Raw genomic sequence first — 6,164 nt, forward strand, 5'->3', positions numbered from 1 at the left:
GCGTTCTTCCAGCTTGTCCCTGGGATAGCATTGCAGGTAGGCCACACCCCTGGGGAAACTCCCCCTAGGCCGACCGGCCGCTTAGAATGCAGTCATGTGATCCATCATGGGAACCACCACTCACAACTGGAGTCCAGCCAAGTTGACACATCTTCAACTATCACACTATACATGTGGACTTCACCAGATAGAGTGCATAGGAATCAGACTGACTACATCTGTGGAAAGAGGAGATGGAGAAGTCAGTATCTTCAGTCAAAACAAGGCCAGGTGCTGATTGTGGAACAGACCATTAATTATTCATATGCAAGTTGAAGTTGAAGTTGAAGACAAAACAAGTCATGAGATCCAAAATATGACCTTGATTATAACCCCCTGAAGTTAGAGATCATCTAAAGAATAAATATGATGCATTGAACACCAATGATGGAAAAGCAGAGGAATTATGGGGTGACATCAAGAACATTATCCATGAAGAATGCAAAAGGTCATTAAAAAGACAGGAAAGGAAGAAAAGACCAAAGTGGATGTCAGAAGAGACTCTGAAACTTGCCCATGAACAGAGAGTAGCTAAAGCAAATGGAAGAAATGACAAGATACAAGAACTGAAGATTTCAAAGAACAGCTCGAGAAGACAAAGTCAATTATTACAATGAAATGTTCAAAGAACTGGAGTTAGAAAACCGAAAGGGAAGAACACACTCGACATTTCTCAACCTGAAAAAATTGAAAAAAAAAAAAAAAAAATTAAGTCTTGAGTTGCAATATTGAAAGATTCTAAGGGCAAAATATTGAATGATGCAGGAAACATCAAACGAAGATGGAAGGAATACACACCACTGTACCAAAAAGAACTGGTCGATGATCACTCATTTCAGGAGATGGCATATGTTCAAGAACCAATCGTACTGAAGGAAGAAGTCAAAGCTGCACTGAAGGAAGAGGGGAAAAACAAGGCTCCAAGAACTGATGGAATACCCATTGAGATGTTTCAACAAATGGATGCCATGCTGGAGGCACTCACTAAGCTATGCTAGGAGATTTGGAAGACAGCTACCTGGTCAACTGACTGGAAGCGATCCCTATTTGTACCCATTCCAAAGAAAGGTGATCCCAGAGAATGTGGAAATTATCAAACAGTATCATCAATCTTGCATGTAAGTAAAAGCTTACTGAAGATAATTCAAAAATGATTGCAGCAGTATATTGACAGAGAACTTCCAGATATCCAAGTTGGATTCGGAAGAGGATGTGGAACAAGGGATATCACTGCTGATGTCAGAGGGATCTTGGCTCAAAGCAAAGAATACCAGAAACTTGTTTACTTGTGTGTTGTTGACTATGCAAAAGCATTCATTTGTGTGGATCATAACAAATTATGGATAACATTCAGAAGTATGGGAATTCCAGAACACTTACATGTAGTCATAAGGAACCTGTACATAGACCAGGAGGCTGCCGTTTGAACAGAATGCTTTAAAATGTTTTAAATGAATGGTTTTAAATCAAAAAAGGAGGGTATCAGGGTTGTATCCTTTTACCATACTTATTCAATCTGTACGCTGAGCAAATAATCCGAGAACCTGGACTATATGAAAAAGAATGTGGCATCAGGATTGGAGGAAGAATCATTCACAACCTGCGATATGCTGACAACACAACTTTGCTTGCTCAGAGTGAGGATGACTTGAAACTCTTTCTGATGAAGACTGAAGAAGAAAGTCTGCATTATGGATTACACCTCAACATAAAGAAAACAAAAATCCTTACAACTGGACCAATAAGCAGCATCATGATAAATGGGGAAAAGATTGAAGTTGTCAAAGACTTCATATACTTGGTTCTACAATCAACGCCAATGGAAGCAGCAGTCAAAGTTTCAGACAATGTATAGCAAATGGGCTGTGAAAGACCTCTTTCAAGTGCTGAGGAGCAAAGATGTCTCTTTGAGGACTAAGGTGCACCTGACATAAGCCATGGTATTTTCAATCACCTCATATGCATGTGAGAGCTGGACAATGAATAAGGAAGACAGAAGAGTTGATGCTTTTGAGTTGTGGTGCTGGCAAAGAATGCTGAAAGTACCATGGACTGCACGAAGATCTAACATCTGTCCTAGAGGAAGTGCAGCCGGAATGTTGCTTGGAAGAGAGACTCGCCAGACTTTGTCTCATCTACTTTGGTCGTGTTGAAAGAAGAGACCATTCTCTGGAGGACATCATGCTTGGTAAAGTGGAGGGTCAACGAAAGAGGGGAAGGCCCTCAACAAGATGGCTTGAAACAGTGACTACGATAGGCTCAGGTATAACCGGGATCACGGAGCTGGCATAGGACCGGGCTGTGTTTCGTTCTGCTATACATGGAGTCACTGTAAGCCAGCGATGACACAATGGCACCTAACAACCACAACATTTCTCCCTGTTCCTCTTCTACTTCTTTTATTTAACTATTCTTTGCTCTCATCCACTCTTATATATTTTTTTCTTTTTTCCCACCCCATCCAACAGGAAGTGGACATTAATACTCCACTAGTCATTCAAACCTACTACACCTACCAACTACCAACTTCACCCAAAAGGTGAACACCAGCATCCGTTACTGCACCCCTGGATGAACAAAAGACAGTGGACAACACTTACTCACCCCACCCAAAGCGCCTCTTCACAAAAAACAAAGACCCACGTGGGTATTCCCACCAGTTATTCCATGCATCTGGAGACAAGCAAGGAGCACCCTGGTGCTGCCAAACTATCAACAAAAGAAGCATGCCTGCCCACTCACCTGGATATACTGAGGAGGGGAACAGGTTGAAACAACAAACACATACCAACTAATAAAAAAACATCAACTCCAAAGTGTCTTAACTGAAACAATGAAACAAGACAAGCTAGTGCAAGCAAGTTACCAAACTAAAGAACTAGGAAACCTCCCTTAAGAACAGGTTTCTTCCTTAAGAAGAAAAAGTAGAGGGGTTTCAGAGAGAGAAAAACTTCCAAGAGCTTAAGGAAATGATAAACAAAGGCAAGGAAAAGACAGACAACACTCTTGAAGAATTCAGGAAAAAAAAACACAAGAGCAAAATGACAAAACAAACAAACAATTAGAAATCCAGAAGATTATCACTAAAATCAGGGAGATAGACATTGGAAGGATAAAAGAACAGAACTGAAGAGACTGAAGAATGGTTATGCCAACTAGAAAATAAATTCCCTGACAGAAATTAGTATGAGGAAAACTCAGAAAGAAAGAAAAAAATGAAGAAAGCCTAAGATCTTGGGTGACAACACAAAAAGAAATAATCTATGTGTGATTGGAAGTCCAGAACAAGAAGAGGTAAAACAAACCAAAAAGAAAATGGTTAAAGACAAGCTAGCAGAAAACATCCCTAATATATCAATAATTTTAATAATAAGATGAAAAGGTATCTATCCAAGAAGCCCAACAAACCCCATACAGGATACCCCCCAAAAGAAACTCACTAAGACATATCATAATCTAACTTTCCAAAACCAAACCCCAAAAAGAATCTTGAGAGTAAGTCAGAAATAAGGAAATGTCACCAAGAAAGGATAACCAATAGACTAAGCTCTGATTTCTCAGCAAAAATCATGTGGAAAGAAGGCAATGGAATAACATATATATAACCTTGAAAGAAAATAATTCCCAAACAAGAATTACATTAACAAACAAAACAGTCCCTCATATACGATAGTGAAATTAGGGTATTTCCAGATAAAGAGAAATGAAAGAAATTTGGAAAAACCAGACCAACCTTACACAAATGCTTTAGGGAGTCCTTCGGACAGAAAATCAAGAACAAAAGATAACAATCTAAATTAACACATATAAGAACATCATTCAAATACCAACTCAGAAAAACAATTCTTAAAATTAAATTAAGCTTGTTGTTGTTGTTGTTATGTGCCGTCGAGTCAAACCCGACTCATAGCGACCCCTCCTTGGGTTTCCGAGGCAGTATCACTACGGAAGTAGGATTGCCCAACCTTCCTTCCGAGGAGTGGCTGGTGGGTTTGAACCGCCAGCCGTCTGGTTAGCAGGCAAGTGTCTTAGCCACTATGCTACCAGAGCTCAGCCACAACCAAACACCTTGAGGGAGTGAGCTGCTGGGGCTGTGGGCTCGGAACCATGGCTGCAGGGGACATGAAGTTCAATTGGCATAACACAGTACGCATTGTTCTACGTCCTACTTTGGTGAGTAGTGACCAGGGTCTTAAGCTTATGAATGGCATCTAAGATACAACTATTGTTCTTTTTACATCCAGAGAAAAGAAGAGTGAAGAAAATCAAAGACACATGGAAACAATTAGTCCAAGGGACTAATGCAACATAAGAACCTCAGTGTATATATAACCTTGAGACCAGAAGAACTAGATGATGCTCATCTACAATTGTCCACCACTCAGAGAGGGTTCAAAATTGAGATTCTGGAAAAAGTAGGAGAAAAATATGGAACAAAACTCAGAATTACAAAAAAGACCAGGCTTATTGGTCTGATGGAGACTGGTGAACCCCCCAAGACTATGGCCCCTAGTCACCCTTCAGGCCTGGAATTAAACACACTTTCATGGTTTAAACTCCAGCCAGACAATTACAACAGGGTGATATACTCCTTAGAACAAGCAACCATAGGATATCAGAAGGGCAGCATTGGGCAGGGAGAAAGCTCAGAAGGCAGGAATACATAGGAAAGAAGGTCACCGGGAAAAGGTAATCAAAGGAAAAAAGGGGGAAGAGGGTTGTTACATTGTGGGGATTGCAAACAATGTCACAAAACAAAATGTGTATGAACTACTGAATGAAAAATTAATTCTCTCTGTATACTTTCACCTAAATCACAATAAAAAGTTGAAAATATTATTAAAATAAGCTTACAAGTGAAAATAGAGAAACAAAGGTATCAATCTGTGAACAACAACTACAAGGCAAAAAGAGAGTATAGTTAAAGACCATCCTAATGGAGAGGAAGACAGGACGATACCGAATTACAATCAATTGTTTCAAATTTAGGAAGATAAAAATTAACTACACTGTAACCAAAAAGAAAATTAATACGCTAACTAAAAGAGGAAAGTAAAATTACAGGACTTCATAAATGCAAAAACAACAATGAAGAAAATGATAAGAAAATATGGTAACAAAATACGCCGCACAGAAAAATCTTGAGGACAAAGAAACCATCAACACCACAATAAAAAACAGTGAAAACAGTAAATTCATCCTTATCATTAATAATACTGAATGTGAAAGGATTAAAAGTCCCAGTCAAGAGAGAGAGTGGAAGAATAGATTTAAGAAAAAAAAAAGAAAAAAAGAATCCATCAATATGTGCCTACAAGGGAATCATCTTAGACAGAAAGATGAAAATAAATTAAAAATCAATGTATAGAGAAAACTATATCAACCTTATGGCAAAAAAAAAAAAAAGAAGACGAAGAATAGGAGTGACAATATTAATTCCTGATAAAATACACTTTAAGGCAAAACACCAAAGTAAGGGATAAGGAAAGTCATTATATAATGATAAAATGGTGAAAAGAGAAATAGACAATAGTAGTAGGAGGAGAGACTACATACCACTTTTGATGATGCACAGAACCACTACAAAGAAATGCGAAAAAGAAACAGAAAATCCCAACAACACAATCAATCAACTTGACCTCACAGACATATACAGAACACTGCATCCAATAGAAATGTAATCCATATTCTTTTGCAGTGCACACAGATCATTACCTAGAACAGATTATAAGTTAGGCCACAAAGTAAGCCTCAATAAATTAAATAAAACATATAAAAACCTATTGTAAAAAGTGAAAGTAGTACTCAGAAGTCAATTTACAACAATAAATGCACACATCAAAAAGAATGAATAAAAACAAATACGTCAATCCAACAACTCCAAAATTTAGAAGAGCAACAAAAAAGCTGACAGTCTACTGAAGAAAGGCTGTAATAAAGATTAGAGCAGAAAAAGTTGAAACTGAGAGTTCCGGCAAGATGGTGGACTAGGCAGAAGGACTTCCCAGACGCTCTTCAACAAAGAAAAGGGAAACCAATTAACACAGACATAGAAGATAATCTTGGACCCCTGAGCCTTGAAGGGAAGGATACAAAAGTGGACTAAACCCCAACTAGCAGAAGAA

At 38.5% G+C, this 6,164-nt stretch overlaps 1 protein-coding gene across 1 annotated transcript in view; it reads right to left on the reverse strand.

Annotated features, from left to right (window-relative positions):
- Positions 1-6,164, reverse strand: part of AUH (AU RNA binding methylglutaconyl-CoA hydratase) — a 371,318-nt gene that overhangs the window by 150,739 nt on the left and 214,415 nt on the right. The gene's annotated exons all lie outside the window — the stretch shown is intronic.

This window comes from Orycteropus afer, unplaced genomic scaffold, assembly GCF_000298275.1.
Source record: "Orycteropus afer afer isolate SDZICR_OR568_19922 unplaced genomic scaffold, OryAfe1.0 scaffold00236, whole genome shotgun sequence".
Classification (NCBI taxonomy): Eukaryota; Metazoa; Chordata; class Mammalia; order Tubulidentata; family Orycteropodidae; genus Orycteropus; species Orycteropus afer.